Genomic DNA, 26996 nt, shown 5'->3' on the forward strand with positions numbered 1-26996 from the left:
CCCACAGCAGCTGCTGCTCTGATGGCTCAGTTCATAGATAAGCTTATTTTTGCTGCGTGTGATCTCGTGAAATATTGAATCATTTACCTTGGGTTTATTTATCATTTGTCTTGGGTTTGCTTTGTTTGAGTAAGAGAATATGTTTGGGCAACTACTTTAAGATAGCTTCCATGTTGTTAAATTCAGGCTGTAGTATAATCTTTGGAACTTGCTTGTGATTTTTATTTATTGCTTAGGAAAACCAGATGTATATTTGCAAACCTTGTTTGAGGTGTCTATTATAAAACTGTAGGATGCAAGCACCAATGAAGAAAACTGATCAGTAGGTGAGACTTGTTTTTAATATTAAGTACCTTGATTAGTACCATTTATCACTTGCATAGAAAGTTCTGACAAGTGTATCGTTGTTTTTTATAAAAGAAATTAAATTGTACATAATTTCCAGGAAAAATGAGGAATTGTGATGTGCAGGTACTACTTACAGGAAGTGTGTGTGTGTATCTGAAGAAATATTCATCAAACCAGTTGCTGTCACATCAGTCATCTTCAAATGGTAGATTTGCCTCCGAAAGCCCATATGCACCTCAGTGTTACTTAAGCATTTTAGGAGGGTTTTGGAGAGAATGGGAGTTGTGGTGTTTGTGGGCAAAATACATCCTTTGTTAGTATACCTCAGTACATCTACCAAGTTTGCTTTATTCTGATCAAGGTGGAAGAAATAACATTTACAAGAAACCTTTAAATCAGTTTCTGTAGCATCAAGATATGATAGCCTGGAGTTATATTTCCCTAGCATAAAAGCAAGAGCAACTACAGGACCCTGCCTGTAAAGGTTGTGAGCAGTTGCTGAACTGTTTTGTTATCTATTTGCAAGTAAAATTAGAAAGCAGTTTGATGTAACACCATGAAAGCTTTACGTTTTTGTAAATTGGATTTGCTTTCTCTGACAAAAAAAAAAAAAAACAAACAACAAACCAAAAGCCTAGTCACAATAGTGTCTTTGGAACTGCTTATTGGAAAAGGCAAAGCTGTCCGCATGCTGGGATTATTTAATATACTCAGGCTGTCAAAATATGTGTGTAAATATATGTGGTACTTTCCACTAAAATTAATCAGTAATAAGGCTGGCAGTAAATTAGGAAGACTGTAAGTACAAGTCATAAGTTGCTGAATATGTTTGAAGAAAGATTATTTTACGAAATCCCAAATTCTAATAATGACTCACTTTAAGTAGAATATAGAAAGGTACTAGAAAGCAGTAGGGGTGTTTAGTGAGGAAATAATTCTTCCTTTCCTTCCCTTTCTGCTGCTACTATAATGCTTTTCATAGGAGAAAACTGTAGGTACCATTGATTACTGAGAATCTTTTGAAGATGATGTGTAAGATTCACTGGTAGAAAATCTAGGTGTGTCAAAAACCCTGTGTTTGGAGACTGTACTGCATACATACACTGTCGCCTGCTAATTTTATGTAGTCTTGTAAAAATTCATCCTTAGCTTCTGTCATTTATTGATTGTGGTGAACGAAACTTTGCATCAATTATTTTTGGCAGTTCAGACTCTTCGTTGCCACTCTGTTGGGTTCAGCATTCACGCACATTTTTTTCTTGTTTGGTTTGTTTTGATCAGCATTCCTAGTGGAATGGCAAACTGGTGACCTTGCACAAATAAAAACATGCTAAATGTCAGTGTATTTAAAAAAAAAAAGGCTGCAGAGGTTTGTATTAACATGAATAGGAATTTTTCCTGCAATTTGTAGCTGAAGATGGGTCTAATGATAAGGGGCAGCCTGACAGACCAGTTCCCTGACAAAAGCATGCTGTGAAAAGTCGCTGACTCCTAGGGCAAAAGCAAAAGACACTGAAGCAACATGAAATGGCTGTCTTTTATATAGGCTTAAAATAAATTTCAAACCCATTCCAGAAACAAACCATCTGATGCCATACTTTCCTCACCAACCGTGATCATAGCAAATGGAAATCTCTTTGTCCAGCTGGATGTAAAGGCCAAGGAGGCTTGCCTCTGCGGGTGTGCTGGTTGTGTTCTTGATGGTTTTGGGTGTGATGCTATTAATGTATTTTAGCTTCGGATCTGTTTTTGTTCTGGGCCAGCACTTAGCTTGGAGTAGTTTGAGGTCCACCTGCTTATTCTCTACAATTTTACTTAAAAATTTTACAGCTAGGTATTTTGAATGCCACTGGGTGCATCATGCCCCTTAGCGTGCTGTGTGATGAGGCTGCTGAAGTACCCCTCAAATTTTATCTTTCTTGCTAATGTGATGTTAGAAGGAAGCTTGGAATTTTTATTTCCTCTTTGTGTGCATTTAGGAGAAAAATTTCTCTGTCTCTGCTAATACAGATACTTCAGTTGCCTGCTGTGAATGCATCTTTCTGTTACCTGTGGTTGTGGGTGCGAAGGGGGGGAATTACTGGTGCTAATACCAGAAACAAGGGACTGAGCCTCAGGAGGTCCTGGGTACAAGTAACTTCTTTCTGAGGGCAATTAGGAAAAGGGGAGCTAACCCATGTTAAGTTGTGCACCTGGGTGTCATACAGCTGAACCTAGGCCATTCTTCAGCATCTAAGTAATCTGATGTTCCATTAAGGAACGTGCTACAATTGTTTTTGTGTTACTGTGGGAGGATACATTTATAATAGTTATTTGGAATATCTAATTCAACACTAGCTCAACTTGTTGAATAGCTTGCTAATGTCCCTACATCTATATATGATTCTCTAGTAGGATTTACATCTATGCAAATACTTTTTTCCAAATGAAAAATTATGGTTGTTTGTTTAACTTAATCATCAATTTTGGTATGTTACAGTGGAATGACACGTTTGAGCATTTTGTCTGAAGGAATGCTCTATTTCTCTATTTTTGTTTTCTCTAATAGAAAGAACTAAGTGCAGGTGAAGTGGAATTTTTCTTGAGGTTCATGGCTATCTCTCTGTATTAAATATATTTGTTTTCATTAACTGTTCCAGTTTGGGAAACAAAACAAAAAATGAGGACTCCCAAACATGCACAACTTGATTATTTGAAGTACTATTTCACTTAAGATACTGATGAAGATCTAGCCCATGCCTACAAGAATTTGTGTTCTTGTCAGATACCTTCTAAATTCTGAAAAACACCAGCTTTGAGAGTCTATTTCTGTCTTCTAAAAGAGCACTGTTTCCCTCTACATTTGAAGGTTAAGGTAGAAATATTTTACTGAAATCCAATTACAGAGTGCAGGAATACTGAAGATATAGCCAAAGATATATTCTTAAGCAATTTTAAAAGACACTACCAGCCGTTTGGTTATGACCCTATTTTTTCATTTCTGTATATGGAGCAGTGTTTCAGCTTTATGTCCAGATGATTTGTTGGTTCTGCTGTGGTAAATAATTCAAAAGAGCCTTGTTGTACAGTCAGCAATGTCACACATCTCTCATCTCCCCTAAGCAATGGGAGCAGGTTCTGACCCTGTTTGCACTGCTGTAAGTTTTTCTGAGGCTCATGGAAGCGCTTTGTAAGAATTTTTTTTCCTTTTGTCCTTTTCTCTACTTCCTAACACAATTTTCAGTTTCTTAGCTCAGTTTAAAATTGTTGAAAAATATTATATCACTCTTCTACTGTTGATTCTGGAAATGTACAGAAGAAATGATATAATCAGAGTGATGTGGAAATGCAAGTACCTTGGAAGCAAGTGTGAGTACCATCTTGAAAACCTTCTCTGGGTGGAGACTTGAGCTTACAGGTCAGATGTGTTAATGCCTTGAGCAGGCAAGGTAGAATGAGTCTCTGTTAGAAGTGAGGAATGTGAGAACTGGTATCTACAGAGCTGGGAATGTCTGGGGAACCATATAAATATCAGGGCTGGTAGAAACTTTCCTATCAGTTGGGAAATGGAGAGATTCCCTGACTTTTCTTAGTGCTGCTGCTTCAGCAATGAAACTGAGTCTTGTTCTTGCTGTCTGTGCATCTTGCCTCAAGTTCTTTTGTCTGTGGTTATGTTTAGAGAACTTGTGAGTATCTCAGCACAGTCTGAGTGCATTTGAGTCATGGAGAGCATCAGGATCTTTGGTATCTTTAATTTGGATTTGTGGGTGTCTGGTAAAATCTTCTTTGCTCTGTTTTAGTCACTCCAGTGAGCCCTAGTCTTTGTTTTGCATCGTTCATACAACGTGAAGCACAGACTTCAGGCTTTACTACTTATTTCTTGGTTCACTTCTTTAAGTGGCATGGACTGATATGCTGGGATCTGATACCTCCTTCCTGGACACACAGTGGAAAGCTTTCTGATCAGAACTTTCCTTGAAGCTATCTTGTGTTAGGCCACATAGTTATCTGGGAGATGAAAAGAGTGGACTTTCATGTTCATAGTAACAACTTTTTTTTTTAATTCTTTGTGAAGATGAAAAATAAGTTTTATATACAGAGCTACTGTCAAGTAGACCTTGAACTAATGTGAATTCTACTCCTGTGTACTATTAAGCTCCCAGTTGCTCTATTGCTTAATGAAAGGTGTATATATTTTTTTCTTGGAATTTAATAACTAGTATTTAGTGTCTGCATTTATTAGTGAAGAAAACTCAGTCTTCGATGTCGTGCGGTTATATTGTTCTCTTACTATGGTCAGTGATGCTGGCTTTTACTGTTTCTTTGCACATGGCTGCCTTTCACCTTGATCTAGTTCTGTCCAAATAAAGTTGTCCCTATTCTAGCCCAGTAAAGGATATTCATAGCTTTCAGACCTTGTCTTTATCAACTCCAGACTCAGCGTAAGCCAGCACCTAGAGCTGAGGTGGGAGTTGCGTGGAACTTGCCCTGCTCTTCTCAGTGGGTTTTTATGCATCTGACAGTTGATGCAACCAAACCTGTGAAGAAAATCCAGATCTTGTAGTATCTGTAGGTAGTGAATGGCTGTATGTGGATGTAGGTCTTGAAGTGTAGTGGCTCAGATAAATATAGTGTGAATTATTTCATTTATATCATGTATACTAAATAAACACTATCCAGTGACTGAAGCACAATTGTATGCGAGAAAGGGGATAGAAAGTGTAATTTCATAATAGGGAAAGACAAATAAAACTTTTTTTGGAGTGTTACACATAGGAAAGAAATGCCTTAAAATTACCAAGAAAGGAAGAGATAATGAAACCAATAGATGCAGGGAATTGCATGGCTGTTGTGGGTAAACAACTTGGGCTACTCTAGGCAAGGGACCAACTTAATTTAAGGAGAAAAGATGTCGAAGTTTATCTAACCCATTTATCAATAAATTATGTTAAAAAAACCATTAGTCCTTCCACACACGTTAACGCTTTGCCCATAATTGCAGCGTAGTTTAGAGAGGGAACTTTCTAAACACTCTTTGACGTTACTTTAAAAATGTATCAAGTGTTTTACTCCAAAGTTATTTTTGATCATAACTTGCTGATGCTCAGTTCCTTTTTTTCCATCATAAATTATTTAATTTAATTGTCCTTTTTTTTCAATCAAGAGAAAGCTGAGATTTGTAGCAAGGATTGCATTTACTCCTGATCATTCTTGAGAAAGAGGAAGATGTGCTTACTGGAAGGCATATACATAATGTTTCTATTAATGTTTACTGTATATTCCGCAGGTTAAGAGAAACAAACGTTTCTCTCAGTTGGTCTTGATGATACATAGCTAATTAAATATTAGATTTCTCACTTCTGTTGAAGAGTCTTGCAGAACACATTTTTCTTGAAGAAAAAGGTCTGATTTCATTTATGGGTAATGTACGTGTAATAGTGTCAATGAGATAACGCCCAAGCGTATTTCCTACCAGTCACTTAATAACTAAGGAAAATACAAAACCCTCTCAAAGCTCCCATGTATTAATTTCTTTATCTAGTTACAACAGCCAATTGAGGTTGTGGGTTTTTTCATTTTATTCTTTTTAATTGGGCTAAGGAGAAAAGTAACGGCAAGTAAGATAATGTGCAGTCTGGAAAACTACTTAAGGAAGAAAAGTATGAGTTCTGAGTATTTGCACTAAAGAACTGTACAGCTGGCAAAGTAAAGGCAGATAGACGTTTGAGAATCACCAAGTTAACGTAATTAGCATACCAGAGAACAATCAGGAATGACATGGAAGACACTTGTTGAAGAAACAAGACATCTTGCGTAGTAGCTTGCTGGAGCAGGGAATAAAACTAGATGACACTGAAACCAACAATTTTGAAGTCTAAAGATGTCCTATTATATATTCCATATGATTTGGAGTGAATTACTCCGCAGGACTGTGCAACCAATTAATTTATGAAGGGAGGGAACAGAAGGTTTTTTCTAATCTACAGCATAGAAATCTAAGGATGTTTTCTTGTGTGTCTTTTGTCAGTTAATGTTTTGGAGGAGACCTTTTCTTGCAAAGGTGAAAGTGTTGTGAAATAACTGACTCCATGCCAGCAAACAAGCTAACTTGGACAGCATTAGTATGATTTCATTTCACAATGTATCTGGGGTTTGGCCAGGGTTTTAGTGTGGCTCTTTAAGTATCTGCTTTCTCTTCAGCCTGTATGTCAGAACCACAGACGGTGCTACTGAATGTGGGTGGTGTGACAGTACCAGGGTGGGATATAACATCAACCAGGCATCCTACTCCTGTAGCTTATTATTCAGTATAGTTAAGACCATGCAATAAAAAGAAAGAGAATGAGTGACAGACTGAATTGGGAAGCATGCTGCTCATCTTTTAAAGAGAGGGAGATCAGGAGGAAGAGGCAGGTGGAGTTTTGAAGCCCTGTATTCAGAGCATAGCCTCAGTAGGAGTTATGAATCCAATCTGAGGACTTGATTTTTGTTTTCAAAATAGTTTATGAAATTGACAGATTTGAAAACCTATGCTTTGAGCTGTCCTCTAGATTGTCTGAGTGATCCGGAGCAGTAGATCATACTATGTGATCAAATACCCAGTTTGTACTGGGTTATCTAACGGATGAAGGTGTGGATGCTATCTGTGCCTGCAAGCCTTGTCATGTCAGTTATTTCACCACCCTGGCTGCAGCATTGCCACTGGAACAAATTCATCAGCATATGAGAAATGTATGGGAATGGCTATGCCCACATTGCCTAGGGGAGCACTCTTTTGTTCAGGAAAAGATGAGTGGTATTTTTACAAGTTTGAGGCTGGCCTTAACTAGAGCTGCTGAGTCTAAAACTTTTGAATCACTGTGAACCTGAAGTTGGAATTTATCAGTGTAATACTTAAAGTCTTTCATTTGAAATCATGTTATTTGTAGTTGGTTTTCTAACTTGTTACTAAATATGTAATGGGACATTTGCAAATATTGTGGCACTATTTACTAAATTGCTGTTATCCTTCCTTGTGTTCTTGGATGCGTTAGGCACTGACTGTCTTATTACAGCTCTGAGCTCATACAGAGTGCTCATGTATAAAAGAATGTATAAAGCTTCATCGTGCCAGAAGGGCAGCAAGGGAAAAAACATAGACGTGCCAGAGGTACTGGTGGAACCAAAAAGGAGACATCAGCATTCTCATAGGAAACTTCAGGTGCTGCAGTTAACGGTAAGCTAACAGTATGTAATAAGTCCTACTGTTTTGTCTAGATGTACTACTATCTTGCACCTCTGTAACATAATCTAAATGTTATGAGTTCAACAGTGTGTGGGTGGGCATCTTATTATTCAGTGAGGCACAGATTCTTGATAATGGCAGCTAGAATCAGCTTCCAATTCACGTTACTGCAATGGATACCTCATCTTTTCTTTTTGAAGTAGTTTTGTGATATTGCTTTCAGTTGTGAATTTAATATTTAAAATCTCAATATTATTAATGATAAGAGTAATATTGAGGAACCTTAATATTAAGATCATAAGAGACAGCGTATGGTAATTTCTGCATATGGAGTAGGTAGGAAATATCTCATAATTTGTTTAGAATTTGGTGATAATTGGTTGCTTACTGCTTCTTGATAAAGAATCACATCTTCATTTGTGTCTGCCAGAAGTTACATTGAAACAGTAAATACTAAATGCTAGTTAATTCAGATTAGAATTTGTATTTTTAGATTTTAAACTTTAATACTGAAAAATGAAACCGCAGGTTCTCATCTGTGTCAGTAAAGTCTGGGTTGGCACAGTTCAGAATTCTGTTCTGGTCTCTCCTTGGTGCTTGAGGTTTTACAGCTCTGTCCCTCATTCAGAGAAGTGTGATAGTCATCTCCTTAGATGAATGCTCATAAGAATTTCTCTCTGTGGGGTGGTTTTCTGGTGACTTAACTGAAACAGAAGGTTCAGGTGAGACCAAGAAATTGACCCTAATTAAGGTCTTCAGTTTTAAAACTGTATCCTTATTAAAACAGACGGGTAGTTTCATTCATGCGAAGACTTGCGGTGAGTTATTTAAATATCTATCTTGAAAAAGGCTGTTTTTGGCAGTATATCTGGTACTCCGTCCAATGGTGCAGAGACTATTTTGTTTGTGCTGTTAGCTTGGTAGTCCAGTTTGCTATTCTTTTGTGTGGTTGTTAACAAAGCAGCATAAATAATTATTTAGTAATCTGGTTAGTAGTGTGTATTGTCTCATAAGTACACTGAAATCACATGTTTGGCTTTGCTGATCTGCGTTTCGTCTTCCTTCTTTTTGTACAAGTGGTACTTTTCAGTCTTAATCTAAAATGTGATGTCATTCTTGTGGGAAGCTTAATTACTTTTTCATGTCAACACAAAAGTGTGGAGTTACTTGAACACAGACCTTTTCCAGCCAGAATGTTCTAGGTATAACCTGACTTTATAGGGGAAAACGAAATAATTTGTTTGTATGAGATAGGTTAGGGAATAGAGCAGCCTTTCTAGAGAAAGATTTCCACCATTCTTGGTGTGACCTAACTTTGTGGAAAGAAAAATCAGGTAGTACTTAATGCAAGGCAGGGATAATTGAATAGCTAAGCGTGAAGAATAAGGATGAGCATTTTTTTTTTTTTTAGGAAGGATGAGAAGAATGAGCATGAGTAGCTTGGAAGGCTGGAGGTGAAGTGATAAGCCTTTTATTCCTTCTGTCTTCATTGTTTTCTTTCATGGTTTCTGAGGCTGTTTTCCTGACAAACAGTGATGAGAAAAAGCTGAAAACTTGAAGTACACTTATGCATGCTGTTTTAGACTAAGGACATGTAATAAAAACTAACAAAGTTGTCTTTGTCTCCTGATTTGGTGGTGATAGAGCAGCTGCAAAAAATTGATTACAAAGACCTTTGGGCAGTTTGGGAAAGTCTAAGACCAGAAAAATTGGAAATGACAAGAATGCTGGGAGAGCAAGGGAAAATATGACATATCTGTATTTCTCGTAGTCCCTTTGCTTTCCTTTATAAAATGCAATTGCAGCTTACTTCAGGGCATGGCAGATAGCTGCTGTCTTTTTTCCCTTCTTAAAAACAAACAACAACAAAAAAAAAACAACACAAGGCCCAGATGTGACCAACAATAATAGGAAAAACAACCTTCAATTGCATCTCAAAAGCAGTTCTTTGTTTTTTGAATTACCTTTCTATGCTTGTGTAGATTTGCTATTGAAATAAATGTAAATGAAATATTATAAAAATAATACAGTGGTACAATGGAGTGTACTTCATTTGGAGTCCACAGATAAATGTCTCATGACTACCAAAAACTTTGTTCGAGCTGTAATTCAAATACTAGTCAAAAAAAAACCCAACAGAACAGTTGTTAGTTTCTACTTGAAGGGGGATGGAAAGTGATTGTAATTTTTTTGATCCAGCACGGGAATAAGAAATATTAATTACACAGCTTTAACCTATAAAGTTAGGGCTGATCCCTTACCTATTCTACTAGAACAGGATGATTGATTGGAAAGCACTTAGTAATGTTGGGTATTATTTGTTAGATGGACTTTCATCTTTCAAGATGAGAACTGGATCATCATAGGCTATGAGAAGACTTGGAAACACATGCTGTAGATAGGCATGACATAAAACTAATACAAGTAGAAGTGAAATGTTTTTTGGTTTTGGTCTAGTAAAGCAACAAATCCAACAGCAGTATTTAGTTCCAACTTGTTAAAAATCTTATTTTTAAGGTTGGTTGCCCAGATTTCCACCCCTCCCCTAAGTATATAACCACTCAATCTAGTTCTAGTAATCCAGTGTCATGAAAAGGTGTAGTTTTTCTTTTTTTTCTTTTTTGTGGGGACACAAAAAGCTAGACAGAGGAGCATGGAAAGGCTTTCTGGATGGTAATTCCCTCATGAGGGATGGAATTCTCTCATGAAAGAGGAATGATGAGAGTATTCTGTAACGAGGTGATGCAAGGCAGTGTGGTACGCAGTACTGGGTAGGCATGTTTCTGCCAGCAGCCAGAGGTGAACTGGTCATTTCCTCTTCCTGTGCTATAATTCCCAGCAAAGCAAGGGAACAGAATTAGTATTGTGGAATTGAGCCCCCTGATGATAGAAAAAGGGGTAAATACTTTTCTGCAACAGTAGGCAAAAGGAAAAAATTTGCTGTTATATTTTTTAGCCTCCTTTTTTTGCTGTGACTTTCATTGTTTGGTTTTAAATGCGGATTATCAATCAAATCTATTATTTTTTTAAATCAATATCTGTTGAAATGAAATTAAATGGGAGAGAACACAGCTGTCATTGGGAGCTGTGTTCAGTTAATGACTGTAAAGTCTAACCTCAAGCTAAGGCTCTATTTCTTTTTATATAGGTAAGGAATTTGATGGAAGCATTTTGCTATGATAACATTTCAGAATTTTGACATGTATTTAAATAGATGTGGACTGTGTGCTTGAATCTGTACTTAGCCTTTCACTTAACCCGAAGACTTAGAAATGCAAACACAATAAATGAACAAAGCATTCAGTAAAATCATTGTGAGTGATGCCTGTCATGTGGGAATAATAGCAAACTAACTGCTTGAACTCTTCACAGTATGAGACCTAGAGGATACAACCTCAGCTGTGGCCAGTTAAAGCAAAGAGTTGTAAAACATGGTTACTGTAAACTAAATGATATGCCATCCTTTTGGTATTTGGTATTTTAAATGCTCTGGTTTAGGTTAAAGGCAGCAGTGAGTACTGCTGATACATCTTTGAATGTATGCAGTATTCTAGAACAGTTGTCCCCCCCCATCTCTATTGTATGGCAGCTGATGACATAGCTGTCTTGTATGACAGGTCAGTTTGGTGCTGCTTTTGTCAGAGCGGGTCTGTTGAGAAATGTGAGAGAAGTTTGTCCTCAGGCTCTTTTTCTGTTAACTGAATAGATGTGATCATGTCCATAACATAAGATTTGAAGTCCATTATTGTATTTGGGGAATGTGGAAGATGAGGCTGTTATTTTTCCCCTCTGTGTTTGGGATTGCTCACACTTCAGTTGGCTTAGTGCTGAATCCTCATGGTCTTTGTGCTGCTCAGGTTAGTCAAGCTGTAAGGTGCTTTGGTTAAATGGCTTTTCTGGTGTTTAGATTGTCTTGCAGTGTCCCTTTCCATGGTATAAAGAGGGATGTAAAACCATTTTCTCCCTAGGAGAAGGGTTTGGTTTGCTACTAGCCACATAATGGCTAGTCCTCCAAAGAAGCCATAGTAACTGTCAATTTGTCCTCTTATTTTGAGTTATAGGTACCCAGAAGTCCTTTCTATCTTGGTGCATTGATGATTCTATGAAAACTCTTAGAATGCTTGCCTTGTGTGCATCTACAAGGGCTGCTCAGAAAGCCTCCTATTTTATTTTGCTGGCTCTTAGTGTCAGAGGCAGATGGTGGTATGGCAATAGAGAGTGGTCCTTTCCACAAATATCCTATTCCATGTTGTTGCTGTGTGACAGGTGACAGCGGAGGGGCACTGGCAAAATGACACCTGACATGGAAGTGCATGTGAAGCAAAGGTGTGTCATTGAATTCTCCCATGTGGAAGAAATGGCACCCACTGACATTCATGGGCACTTACTGAATGTTTCTGGAGACCAAACGGTGGATGTGAGCACAGTGTGGTGGTGCATTTCAGCAGTGGTGACAATGGGTCACCTCTGCTGGTGTAGATTTTTACGACCATGACATGAGTCTTGTTCATCACTGGCAAAAATGCATAGCTAATGGTGGTGTTGAAAAATGTTTTGTATCTTAAAATTTGTTCTATCAAATAGCATTATCATGCTCATTGCATCTTTTGTGCTTTCCATGGAAATAAATAGAACACATTACTTTCAGAACAACTTATGTATTTTTGATCTCCTTACTGCCAAGAATACATAATACTCTATTTCAGTGTACTCCCCAGATTTTTCATCAGTGAAAGAGTTCTTAACTTGCGCTTCAACTATCTCTTGAAATGGCAGTGAAATTGCAGCTCACCTCAGGATAAAGTGTCTTACTGGTAATGTGAACTTAATTAGGAAATTTTCTCAAAGTTAACTTCTTCCATGAGCAGAAGCTTTATTAAAATTTGTTTCTCCATAGTGGTTTTTATGTTCTCTATCAACAATACTTAGATATAGGGGGTTTTTGGAAGAAAACCTCAGTGAATCGCTCAGTTTTTGCTGTCTGCTCCATTATCTATTCAGCTCAGCTTGATTTGTGTTGGTAGCAGCAGTAGAATGCAAGGAGCAGAGAAATAAATTGCTGGTTTTGCACATCTTCTATCCAGAAGTGTTTGTTAGTTAGCCCATTCTTTCTTCCTTCCAGTCAGGGCATTCTGTACAGAAATGTATTTCTTCAAAATGAGAGAACATACCATTTATAGTGCCGTTTTCATCCTGGAAATGGAGAATTATTTTTTCATTGGAAGGAACTAGCATTCTGACTCATTTCTGAAGGACTTGCAAGTCAAAGAAATTAAATATATCAAACTCTGAAGTCCCTAATTTTGTGTTTCTGTGGTCAGATGTGTAGAACCAGAACTCTGTCCCTTTGTTAAGTATGTTATGTGAGCAAGCATAGTCTCTTTTGCAATTAAGTTACCGTTGGTCTTTCTGTTATATCTAAAACACTTGGTTCACAAATACACTATTCGTTGGCTGATTAAATCCTACTTAACATTCAGGTTTTTCCAACCTTGCCTTGCTTTTCCTAGCTAACCAAAATATGTATGGTCCAAATCTGTGGTGCGAGAGAAGTAAAAATAGGTTGAAGTGGAACAGTAATTGAGTGAAGTGATCAGAAAGACAAAAGATTGCAAGACCACAATACTAGCATCCATCTAGTTGACTTCCAGGGCTTGTTTTTTCTATGAGGTGATGAGAAATACAGAGCCACCTTGTGAAGACCTCTGCTGTGGAATGCATTATTTTATTGCCTTTAAAGCACAACAGGATGATAAGAGTCTATGGTTAGCCATGTCTAGTCTGTAATCAGGCTCGGTAGGGCAGATTAGGTGTTCTCATAAAAGAGAATCTGGCTGTAGAAGATGGGCAGAAGACAATAACAAATAGTAAAGCAGCTGGATTTAGATAATCATTACTCCAAGTGGACAGAGAAATTGGGTTTTTTTAAGGCTTCACTTCAAAGTTAGCCTAAGATAAAACTGCTGTCTTGTAGACATCAAGGGATTCCTTTCAGATTTACGGAAATGACTTATTGGCGTACATTTATCTGCTTGATTATGTGTTGATTTGCTTACTGGTAGTGATCAGCTGTGCTATTACAGAAATTAATCCTATGAGGAATGGTCTTTCAAGTATAGAGAACCATAACCTTCAGGGATTATGTTTCAGCTGCGTTTGAAAGAACAATTCAGGTATTAAAACCCAATTTTTATTACTGAGCATCTTGAGATCCCTGTCCCTTTGCTCAGTACAGAGAAATTTGAAACAGCAGCAGAAAGCAAATCAGTTGCTCTACTGTGGAAAGTCCGATTGATGCAGGACTCAACACTGGTATTCACTTCTCATAAAATATTGAGATATTAAGACTCTACATTCACTCAAGAGTGTTCTGGTTTAACCTGGTCCTTTAGGGCACATAAGTGGAGATCTGCTGCAAAGGAAATAGGAAGTTGCCTACGTCTTAGTAACTGATTCCTTAAAATTTAGGAAGTATGCATTTGTGTTTCAGATATTTGCAAATAATCAATTATCTGTTTCCTTTTTTTTTTTAAAGGAGTTTTTTATGTCCTTATGGGGTACTGAGCTGGCTCTTCTTTTACTTATTTTATTATGGGCCTGGCTTGTCTTTTCGTTTCCTTCTTCAGTAGCTGAACTTGATGCCTTACTATTTTCTCTCCTTTGTTGAGTATATACCATTCTCTCTGTAGGCTGTGGTAGAAAATTATGTATTATACATATATATATGTGTCTACATTCCAGACTTATTTCTTGGGCACAGGGGCCATTTGCAGTTGAATCCATTTTTTGGTCAGTGTTTTTGGAAATGAGTGAAATTCATACAAAGCAAATTTGTAGGTTGGTATCAGTAGGTTCTTCATCTAAAGGAATTTGGATGCAATCAGGCATATGTAAAATTACTTGCTTTCTAATCCTGGGTTGAATCCAGAATGATTTTTTTAAATCATTTATCTAATACCCAGAAGTCCTACTGGGGAATTGATCTTTTAATCCCAGGTGGATTAATTTATATCACGTTTACATATCTACTGCTAATTTTTTATATGATCAACCCTACTTTAGGTTTTTGGTAGGGCATAATTCATTTAATCCTATGAATTCAGACATGCAACTTTTGTGCTGACTGCCCTGTACCTGCTTCAGTAAATTAAATCTGAGTACGTAACTGTGTAGAGAACTTGTAGCAGTTTGAATGAGTGGGTAAAACTCTTAAGCAACTTCCATCACCATTTCATTTTAGTGAAATACAGGGTACCAACCTTGTAGACAAAGTAATCCTAAAGTTGAGACTAAAATTTTTAAAAAATTAATGGATTGATGAAAAGGCATCAATAATAATTAAGACAGTCTTGGCCAATAATTTTCTGGTTTGTGTATTAAAAATATAGCTGGTGTATGGGCTAATCAAGCAGTGTGAAAATGACAAGAGGTAAGGTGGTTGCATGAGAAGTGCATACATGTGTGCAAGCAGATTTGTGAGGCTAGCCAAGCTTTCATTTCCTGTAAAATAATGTGGAAACTGAATGTAGGTAACTTACAGTAGAATTATTGTTTTAGTTTAAGAAAAGGTGTGCATGGTACAACACACATCCAACTGTATTATAGGCAAAGTATTCAGACTTTGTCAAGGCAAAATATCTGTGTCATAAGATTTTAATAGACGGGTAACTAACTGTGCAGGAGAAGTAAGGTTGAACAGGCAAGAGAAGGAGTTAGGTTACTACTTGCAGTAGGGCCAGGCTTCATTGAAAGTGTGAGCTGATGGAATTGAACTGTCCTAGGAGAACTTGGGTTGTAACCTTTCAGCAGATGTGGTAGAAGCTATGTTGCTTCTTGTATTTGTAGCCAATACAGCATCTCATTAGTGCCCAATGGAGAGGTGACAGTGTTTCACTTGAAATTTTTAAAGGAGAGTAGTGGCTTTATTTCTTTGGTTTCTTCTCACTTGGGTTAAAAAAAAAAAAGAAATGTAACTTTAGTTTTACTGTTCTATCTTTCTGTGATAGAGTCTGGGTCTAGAGATCAGGCTTGCTATTTTAAATAGCCTGGCTGGAAGCTTTGTGATAAAGCTGTCTGCATATCTTTACCTTTCCAGTAAGAATATGAGGCCTGAACTGAGAAAATGATCAAGTAATTCAGTGTCAATTGACTCTAGTTTATGTACCACCAAATGTTCCTTGATACTGAATCAACATAGTGTTTTGGTAACCATTCACATCTTCTTTGTATGTGATGTCAATTGCTGGTAAAACCAACCTTGTGCTGTTATAACTCTGTGCGACCATTTCTTTACTTAGCCTCCCCCTTGTTTTTAATAAATCTTGTAGTAGTATAAAAAAGAAAACTATCCCAGCTACTGTTCTGTATCTTCTCCCCTAGTGATAACTCAGGCAGGAGTAATTAACACTAAGATTAGTGTTCTATCAAAATGGTCTGCACTGTAAGCAAAGCATCTTTCAGATGGTTTAATCTCAGTTTTAAGCATCGTATGAAATGCTTAGAAATCGATGCCAAATATACTGAACAGTAGTGTCTGCCTGCATTAACTTTCTGTTCCATGCCATACAAAATGGCAACATTCTATATTTGTTGCTTATTTTCTGCATGTTTGGCCATTTCCCGTCCTTTCACTAAGTAGGGCTTGGTTTTCTCTCAATATGAATATCTCCTAGTGTTAGCTATTGTTTCTAATTCTAAATTGCTTCTGTCTGTTTTACATGTGGGGAGTGTGGAAATAGAGTTGTGGCTGCTTCTTTTACGCTTTGTCCTGATTTTCTTTATTGTTGCTTAAGAAAAGTGATAAGTTGGCATTTGAAGTCCAGAGCTTTCTTACTATGGTAGTACCCTTGCAGCTCTGTAAGTTGTGGTGTTTTGCTGTGATTACACAACTAAAATCTAACACTTCTCAGTGACTGAACTCCGCTTCCAGTTTGAATGTTTCCAACTTCAATTTCTAACAGGACACTAAACCTGCACTCGATTTTCCTGTGAGATTTTTTTCGTGTTGCTTAGAAAACCAGTCACTGGGAATTCCACGTAATACATGGCAGTGAGGATAACAGCCTACTTCATTTCTGTGGAGAGAAAGGTGAAAGTGGTGATGAGTTCCAATGAGCCTCCTTTCCAAGCCTGCTGACCTACTTTGTTGAATGCATTTCTTTGTCATGGGTAGGCCAAAAGCATACAGGCTAGAGGTCACATAAGGCTTAAAAGTATTGAAGAATGGGCAGGTAACATAACTTCATTAGATTTGCAGATCTGCTGGACAGAAGACTCAGATGACAAGCTCAGTTCAATGTAATGTACATTCATTCATTGGAAGCTTGTGTTTTTAAAAACAAGGCAGAAGAGAAGTCCGGCAAATGGAAAGTAATAAAAAGATGCATATTAGTAACCTTGCAGATGGTGGAAATTTCTTTTTGGAAAGGTCCAATGGGATGGACAAGATGCTCAGCTGTGTGAAGGCTCCCTTGGTACTGAACAGAGAATCTTGAGAGCTAATCCTACAGAAAGTATTTGAACATGTTGACCCTTTAAAGCACATCTGCTGAAATAGAGGTCTTTTGAGAGTTGAGCTCAAATTGTAATTCCTGGAGAAGCAGCTTGCTGGCATTGAGAGTTTGTGCCATTGCTGAAGAACCTCAGACTGTGAAGTGTGACAGATTTGCATATCTATTTTTTTCAAGTCTACATAAAAAATGGTAGACAATCCAGGAGAACACCCAAGTAAATTGGGGTAACAGTGTAGAACAGCTGACAATGATTACAGTTGTAGTTAGGTGCAGTAAGTACCTCTGAAAACAGTGCTTAGGTAATATAACTAGTGGTTACAGCTCTGTCAGCTTTGAGCTCAGTTAAGAACCCGTCAGCTGAAGCACAAAGCAGAAGAACTTCTGTGCAAGTGCCAGGAGCTCAGGGCATAAAATGGAGCAATTTGAATTGCAGATTATAAACTGGATATTGTGGCCATAAGATCATAGCATAACAGTCATGGTGGAGCGTGTCTATTGAAGGATATGACCTTTTCAGGAATGCTAGAAATAGAGGTTATTGCATAGCACTGTAATACATGATGCGTAACTCTCATAATTAAGAGACAAAGTGAAACAGAAGCTGCTAGGTGAATAGCAGCTTAGTGAGAAGTGTTTCTGGGTGTTGCTTGATTTCTGTAGTAGGCGCAGAGCTGGATCTGGAGAGTGGAAACTGTTGGTATGAGATGAAAATGATGTGTGAGAGAGATCATAATATATGGAAAGTATTTACTGTAAGAAATCATGGGTACACTGAATATTGCACATTGGAAGGGACCCACAAGGATCAAGTCCAACCCCTGGCTCCATGCAGGACCAATTAAAATTCAGATCTTTTAAATAAAATAATCCACTTGGCTTTCTTTAAGTCTTCCAGTAAGGCAAAGGAGAAACCTTAAATGTAACGTAAGGGTCAGTGGTGGCATAATAATGTAGATAATTGGGAGATGAAGGTATTTAATTTGGAGATAACAGAAAGCTCATGCTGCAAAAGCAGAAAGGTGCTAAACAGCATTCCTTTGGAGATAGCTAGCTAACTATCTTGATGCTCTTAGTTTTGAGCTCAGGACTATGCACTGTGAAAGGGATTGGATTCTGTTGTTGCCTTTGGTTTGATAAGTCATAGATTCAATTCTGTTCTGTTTTTAATGTGGTTGGACCCTGTTTCTTCAGCCCTTGTTCTTCAAGTTCCATTGATCATTAGGAACCATAAGGCACTGGTTGTTGTCTGTTTTTCTTTGAATTAAATCCACGAGCTTTAGGAGGAGTAACTACTTGTTACAGTTTCTTTTGAGGATTAAATCTAATCAATTTGAAACGCCGCTAAAAAGCTGACAAAGAGTTGCTCTAAATCTTGTCGAGAGAAATGTCTTATAGGACTTCAGGCTTTTAAAGTGGATGCTCCTATAGCTGACATGTTTCTGACCCTTGATAATTTTTTGTCCTCGAGAGCTGATAATAGGAGAAATCTTTTATTCTTAAACACTTTATGACCAGCACAAAAAATCTTCCCAGCCTGCCCTGGCAGTTACTACAACTGTAGAAATCCGTCTGGTCTTGGTGCCTGTGCTAATGGCAAGGTAGTTACCTTCCAAATTAGAGTCTTCACATTTTTAAATTCATGTTTTGCTTTTTAGCTACGGCAGGAGAGATCTGCTGATACATCCACAGACCAGTCAAATCCAGTGAAATGTCAGTGGGCAGGGAGCAAATCAACAATAAATGGCTTAATAAAGAAGTCTTGTGGGTCTGTTTTACTGCTTACAGGAAGTAAAAAAAAAAAAAAAAAAAAAAAAAAGATAAAATTTCAAAACCAAAGGGGGATGTTGGTCAGAAGATAAAGCTTTGGTAATAGTTACCAAGAAGGTAAAAGGAACTTCATGCTTTCCAAACCAATATATGTGAGATATCTTTCTTTAACCCTTTCTTTTAAAATCTTTATGCTAGGAAAGGAAGGTGAGAGTTAAGTCTGTGAGAAACAATGAGAACAACTTGCTACTGTTCATATCTTCAAGCTAACATCCTAATTGCTTGACTGCCTTGAAGGAAGTTAAGTCAGTTTTTGAGCCACTGTGGGTTTGTTTTTTGCCTCTCTTGTGAGGTGCTGATATATCATAATGAATTGATAGTAGGAGAGCAACAACCATCGCTGCATAAATTGAGTAGGATATTTTTGTAAGCGTTAATATTGTGTGTGCATGCTTGCAGTCTGCCAATTTTAAGATGTTCTTGGGCAAAGGTGATGTCCTCTTACTAGAAGAATTTAAATTTCTTAACCTTTTTCTAAATTTCTGTGCGAGTTGTGTTTCTGCCTTGAACAAGGTAGACAAAATAACCTCAGTTCCCAAATTGTTAAAGCTTCATCAGCTTTAACTAGATGGAGATTCATCAACAAGGAAGAAAAAAAACTCAAGTCCACTGATGTTCTACTTGAAATAACAATTTTCTGGCTATTACACACTGACTGCAGGAAGTACCTCAACCCTCCAGCAGTTGCAGCAGAGCTGTTGGCCTACAGAGGAACCTAGGTTTGTACAGATAGCTGGAAGAAGCAGTAGGTTCATCACAAAACTGACTCTTCCAGCCTGGATCTTGAGAGGTGTGTGTGTGTGTGTGTTGCCTCCTTAACTACATGTTATCCTTATTTATCTGTCAGCACCTCCCATGTAGGTCTCCTCTTCTGCATTCCTCTCTGCTTGTTCTGTTCTCCCACCACCTTTGAAGACTTCACTGCTCCCAGGCCAAACTCAGTCAGTGTTTGAGCTCTAAATACCAACCCTGATGATTTCTCTTGTGACCTCTGAAGATGTTTGGTCCTCTTGTTGTTCCCACACATCCAGTCTCTTTCCCACGTTCCCACTTGAGCTGGTGGTCTTTGATAGCTTTGTGCTGTGGAGCTCTTTTTGTGGAGTCTGTAGTTTTGACACAGGCTCTGAAAAGTGACTATTTGAATGGCACCTCCTAGAAAATGCCATTACACTGTTTTCTGGAGGAACACTTCTGTTTCACAGGTTACCGAGTGTTTTCTTACTTAATACAGACCACAGCTAAATCTTCAGAGATTCACATCCTTTAATGCATGGAAATTCAATTAAGATCAAAATAAGTGCAGGAAGAGTCTGCAGTGATAGAACAATGCAGTAAGGAAGATAATTCACAATGATATTATTCAAATTTAATTTGGTATTTAAGTAATTGTGTTATTTCATAGTCACTTGAACTATATGGCTGTGTTGTTTATAACCTTGCTCAGAATCTGGCTGTATGTCAGCAGTAATCATAGGTAACTGCTTCAGTGCTGACTGGGACTGAGTATAGTCCTGCTACAATTTTTATTTGGAAGGTAACTTCGTGAGGCTGTGCTTATTGTTTGAAGCCCCTTTTTCATTAGGCTTTGAGATGCTACTGCTGCATCAGCATGTGCTGTAAATGGAAACTGTAGGCAAACTCAGGTTGGTGAGAGGGGCTGGGGTTGTGCTTGCTTCTGTGATAGGATGACAAGAAAGCAAAGAATGCTGGTGTGACAAGGAGTAGCCTGTTCCAATGCAAGGAACTTGCCTATAAGAAGTTTCCTACACTGAGCTTTGAAGGCTGATGCTTTTAGGGATGAAGCTTTTCTTTTAATACTACTTAGAGTTGTTTGGTTTTTTTTGTGTGCGCTTCAGATTTGTTGGTCTCCTAAGTTCTGTTTCTCTGCTCCGTGCTGGTTTCCCCATTAATTTGTGTTCAGGAGGTCTTTGAGAAGCTGAGAATCCTTCCAAGTACGTAGGTGTGATAAAAATGCAGGAGGAGAACTTCTAGTTTGGTGTTGAACAGCTTTTCCAGGCTGTGCAATGAGGTGCCGTTTCAGTAGGGATGGAAGAGAGGCTGCTACCAACCATTGACATCCTGAGGCAAGATCAGCTCTGTGGCGAGAGGTTTGGACTGCACTAGGCAGCTGTGGTTTTTCATTACAGACATACACAGTCTGAGCAAAGGGGCTGCCTCTAGTAAAAATCATCATAGTTACATTTTCAGTACAAACGTCACTTAATTCAGTCATACCTGTTCTCTAACCATTGCGTTGTGCTGCTGAAGTCATGGGCTTTTTACTCCAAATAATTCTGTACCTAAGCAAAATGATCCTATTTTGTATGTAACTGAGAAAACCTCTTTTTTCTTTGTTACTACTGTGCAGTTTTTCATCATTGTGTGATGATTTGTATTTGAAGAAAGTGTACTGCTTTGTATTTAGCTGAGCTACTTCTCAGTTCTAAATTCTTAGACTAAAGCTGTTTAAAAATTTTTGCAAGATGCTTGCTTGTGACTCCTGGTAGCTGAAGAGAGTAGGATGGCATTTGCAATTAGGCGAAAATCTAATGAAATATTTGACTGTATAATCCAGTTAACAGTTTACTTGATAAAATGTAACTTATTTTCCAGGCGACTTTATTTCCTTTGTGTTTTCAGCTAGTAAAAATTGGCATATTAGTGAAAATGGGTAGCACAGTGGCTGACATTTAAGAACTGGAAATCTAGATTTACTTTAGGGTGAGCTATGTTGTTTTCTAGTTGTCAGATGGGTATAAGGCAACAACTTCTTCGGTTCTGATACTCTGTTCCATTTCTTCTTCCCTTCTTCTGCTAAATGTCTGTTCTGCACATCCACCTGAACATTCCTTTTCCCAGATGACACCATAGTTTCTGCTGAACTGAGACTTTGAGCCTAATGGAATGTTAACACTGAATCATTATTATTGAGACATTTAAAATGATGTACTGCTCTTCCTTAACATAATAACACTGTGTCACTGCTTCCTACATTTATTTGTTCAGTGATTGCGTTCTCAACTGATAAAGTATCTTTTTTAATCAGAAATGTAGGTAGCCAGTTATTTGTGATCTGCCAGGAGCAATGTATTTCAACAGGGAATGTACTTCATAAGGCTTTTCTTTCTATGTCTGAGTTTTAATTATTCAATGCATCATAATCAAATAGTAATTTCTTTATTTACCACACTTTCCTTTCATTGAGATTAGAGAGAACCCAGTAATCTCTTCCTTTTGAAGAGTGTAGAAGAACTCATGGTCTGTCCTGAACTGGGACTGTAAAATAGGAACCTCTGCTGGTCTGCAGACACCTCAGAGTTTCTATAAGGAGGAAAACTTGAGTTTCTCTCTTGAAGACCACGGGGAAAATGAGATCCAGAGCAGAATTGACACTACTAAGAAAAGTGGTAAGGTTCGTTCTTGTTAAGGCCAAAACAAAAATAATGTGTGCTGTCTGAGACTTGCTGAAGGAACTTTGTGTCAAGTACTTAAAATCATATGTGAAAATAAAAATGTTGTATTTAAATTTCTGGGTGACTTGACTCGGTCTACTCAAGGCTAAAATCTTAGTACTCAAATGGACCCCAAATCTCTCAAATACACTTAAAATCTTCTTACATTCATAGCTCAGGTAAGCCCCCTGGTATCTCTAATCTGTTGTGTTCATTGGGGAGACGGGAGGATAGAGAGCAACCTTATCATCTCTTTGATTTCTCAGCAATGTGACTTTTTTTTCTATCAGTATAGATACAGAACTTTGCTTCTAGGATAGGAAGCAAAGCAAGAAGTAAAAGTGTTAAAATCAGAGTTGTTTGGACTGCAAGCATTTTAAGATCTTTTTTTTAAAAAAAAGCCTTTATCTTTCAGAGAGTAGACTGCTGTTTCAGTACAGTAGCTTGTTATAGCAAAAATGGGCAGAACACTATGATATCAGTTCTAATATTTTAGGGCTGCCTTTACCTTCTACATCGGTATAGATACTGGAAGAGACAGTAAAAAAGGTCTTTGAGAGACAGAAGATCATGTTCTTCCTACTGGAATACTGCATTTTGTAGAGTGGAGCGTGCTGCAATTTTTAACATACTGCACTCTTTGGAAGTGGTTGCTCTATCTACCTCTCCTGGCCATGGAGACTTTAGTTGGTCACTGGTCCTTGCTCCCTGCCTCCTTCAGGCTAACTTGCTGACTTGAACATGAAGAGGAGCTCTACATTAGCTGCGGTGCTGCACTTGCTGCTCCTTTTTTTTTGTTGTTGAATTTTATTTAATTTGAAATGACATGTTACAAAAGACTTGTGTGCTTATATTTCTGGAGACTACAGAAAGGATTCTGCTGCATAGGTTTGTAAATAAATAGGGAATTGAAGTCAGACGTTTAACTGTGGTGTATTCTGAAACCGTGTTGTAATAGGTGTGGCTGGATTCCTCTTAGCCAGGTCATTGGAGTACATCTCATTAATTGCAGTCACTTTTGGAAATGGTTTTGGAAGACTGACTTTATCTTGTAGTTTTGAAAGTTGTTTTATCAAGGAAACTTGAAAACCTAAAAGGCTGTCTTGCAAGTGTTTAAGGATAGCGTGTGCATTGTGAGGGTGGTTTCTCTGCATCTTAATGACATTACTGACCTCCTGCTCTTACTGCTTTGATCATCCTTAGCTGGGTGGTTATCCTGAGCTGATGAAAACCCTCCTAGTAAGCTGTTCTGCAGACCTTGCTTCCACTGTCTTCTGGTAACTCACTAAATGCTTGACTGGTTTGGGTTCCCAGTAAATTCAGGTTTTGATAATTGTCTGGGGAAAAAATAGCGAGAGGGGCTTTGGATTCGGTGTGGCTGTCTCTCTAAACACAAGTGTTAAATTATGCCTCTCTCAAACCATCAGGATTAAATAACTGAAGATGGCATCTTTTTCTAGCTCAGCTCAGAGGAAAGAGATGAGCCAGAAGAACATTTAAAGGCAGTGTATGAGTAAGCAGTCTTCCTGACTGACAGCTGTATTCTGAAATGGAGCCAGAAGGGAAGTTGATTGTAGTTAATGAGTTTTTCTGCTTCTCCAAGGAAAACCAGTGCTGCAGCTGAAGGCAGACATTTCTATTGTGGTTTTTACCTTTCATTTTATTGCTGTCACGGTAGTAGCCATGATAATCTTTGGATGATCATCAGGTTAGTACATTAAACTCAACTTTGAGATCCACAGTCTCTTACGTCTTCTAGGTCTGAGTAACTTGCAGACACTGTTAGATGGGTTTAGCTTCTTTGTCAGACTTCCAGGGAACAGACACCTTGCTTGTTACTGCCCTGCAGAACTGCTGGCCCAGCTGCCTTGCGTTTCAAGGCTGCTGTTGACTTGTATGTATCGAAGCACGTTATCTTGGGGGTTTTAACTGCTGTCTGTTATTCCTTATTGTCCTGTGTGATTTATGTGTTACGGCTTCTATTCAAGGCAAGTGATTCACAGATGTACTAAGAATTTTCTAGGCAGTTACTGCTTTACTGATAGATCAGCACAAGAGGTTTACCGTTTCCCTTAAAGGAAAGAATAAGAATGTCAGTATGCATATCTCCCCCTGCAGTTTATTTACTCTTTCTAATAGCCTTTTCAGATAAACAGAAGAATATTTTGGGTGTTTGCCTCTGTTTTCTCTTTTGCTGGGAAGCAAAAGCTTTTTTGAGTAGTGGTTTACAACTTATTTCTTCCCCTGGTCTTCTGTACTCCGCAGTTCTCTGTGGAGTACAGATGTCTGTACTTTACAGTAATTACTGCATTTAAGCATAATTAGAGTTTAGCCAGTAACCTTCATTTCTTTCTTAGCATAATTTTATTCAGTTATTGATGGTTTTCAGTGACTCTTTCCATCTGGGACTAGACTACCAGGATCTGGCTTCTTCCATGCTATTTGAAGAGGTTGAAGCAATTTCAAGTAACTGTACAGCTGAAGGTACTGCTTAGGGTAGATTTAAAAAGACCCATAAACATACCTTTTTTGTTATTTTCAATTTAAATCAAGTAGGTCTATTGCAAGCACTATGTTTGCTACTGTTGTGAAAGTACATTGTGTCCATAAAAGTGATGAGTAATTCAACTAAGCATACAGAGCCTAGTGGGGAATATGCAGATTGTCAGTCCCAAAGTCCCTGTGGATTATATGTAAGGGGCATTAAAACTGGCTTTTGTTTGTCATGTTGGCCTGCCCAGCGGCCTTTTTTTTCCTGTCCTTTTCATCTCTATTGGCTTGGGTCTTCAACACTGAGTATGTTTGTAGTATTAGATTATAGTTTTGGTGAATTTCCTTTCTCTAAGTTCTCTGACTCATGTTTCCACATTTTTAGTTCATCAATTCAGAGGACACAGGCTCCATGCAGGTGCAGCTGCTCGTTCTGATCGTAGTAGTGTGCTTGTATGTTGTAAATTGCAGGTCAGGCTTTTTGATGACTGTAAGGTTGAGGTGATAACCTCAAAAGTACTATGAAATGGAGTCAAAGGCATGATGATAAACTTAGGAATAGCTGTTGATGCTAAAGAGAAAACAGGGAAGAAAAAGATAGGGAAGAACAATTGGAGAGATGGAAGCTCCAGCTTTCTAATGCTTAGATATGTGATGGGACTGCTTGTAAGGTTCTTGTTTCTTGCTTGTGAAGTTATTGGTAAGGAAAAGCAAACTTGGAATAGTTTTAAACTTTATGGGAATTCATCACAGAATTGTGGCACCCTTCTAGTGGGGAAAAACCTATTTGGAGACTTGTCTTCTGACCACTGTATTTATGATTGTCCATCTTTCATAATGTGCAAGTATTACTCTGTACACGGTCTGCTTTTGGTCTTATAGTGCTATTGGAATTGGCTGTGGTTTGTTGATTGAGAATAGAAAGAGATCGTATAAGTCATCAATTGTGAGGGGTAAAAAAAAAAAAAAAGAATATAAAGAGGGAAAATCAGGAATAAAAGGGCCAACAGAAAGGTACGCTACAAATCATGCAACTTGTTCTTCATCTCAGCAACTGAGGAAAAACTTGATCAGGAGTTGTTGAGAGCTGTAGTTCTCTTGCTGTGAAAGATGATGTCCTTGGCAGAACTTCCAACTCACTGATGGAAAGTGGCCTCCGAAGTCTGCTCATGGGAAGGATTCTTTAAGTAATATTACAGCTACATTAAGAGCCACCTAAGAAACTTACGTTTGAATAAGGTTGATTCCAAGAATGTCTTTTGAGAACAACTCTTACAAAAAATTGGATATTAAGATCCTATAATATTTTGGAGATTACAAAAAATTATTTAAAACTACTTACGTCCTTATTTTCTCCCTTTTGCAGCAACATGAAATGGTGCTGTAGTAACTGCAATTTGGACAAATGTTGCTCACCATACAATTTCTAGTTTCCAAAATTGCGGCTACCGAACAGAACTTCGGAGTTATTTCAGACAAATGGAAGGGGCTCTGAGGGAACTGAAGATCTTGTATATGTATCCAGTGTAATTTCTTCCATTAAGTTAAATTTCTGATGAACGTACTTTGGGATAATTATTGTCCTGAATTTTTTCCATACTAATTGAAAACTGTTAAAATATCATGAATGAAGAGGAAGTACTGAGTTAGTAATAACTCATGGCATAACAAAATATCAGTGCTTGAGTAAGTTATGAAACTTAAGAGTTTACACTTCATATTCTATTAGAGTTATTGTTCTTGTGGAGGAGATCAAAGAACAAGGCAACTTCTACCCCTTCAGCTGCCACATGAATGATACTTGAGCTTTCAAGTTATTTATATACCTATAGTCAAGACGTATTAGCAGTACTATTGAACTGTGTAAAAAAAAAAAAAGGTGCATCAAACTAGGACTTCTGTATGAGATTCTAGAGACTCTGGAAAGCTCAACGTATTATTTTTTTAGGTGATTGTATGGGGAAGAAGATGCACTTACAACCTTGCATTTTTCCCTATCATTTGTACTACTTCCATACTATGAAGTATTTGTAGTACATAACTCAAAGGAAATAACAGACAGCAACATAAACTATTTTTATATTTGTTTTCAGTATTTCAGTTGACCTTCATATCTGCTGCCTAAATTATGCTCTGCTTCAACAAACTAACTAGCATCAGTAT

The 26996-nt window shown here is 37.8% G+C and overlaps 1 protein-coding gene across 18 annotated transcripts in view; it reads left to right on the top strand.

Annotated features, from left to right (window-relative positions):
• INPP4B (inositol polyphosphate-4-phosphatase type II B) overlaps positions 1 to 26996 on the top strand; it is a 327844-nt gene that overhangs the window by 13660 nt on the left and 287188 nt on the right. The gene's annotated exons all lie outside the window — the stretch shown is intronic.

The sequence above is a fragment of the Phasianus colchicus genome, chromosome 4 (genome assembly GCF_987193195.1).
Source record: "Phasianus colchicus chromosome 4, bPhaCol1.hap1.1, whole genome shotgun sequence".
Classification (NCBI taxonomy): Eukaryota; Metazoa; Chordata; class Aves; order Galliformes; family Phasianidae; genus Phasianus; species Phasianus colchicus.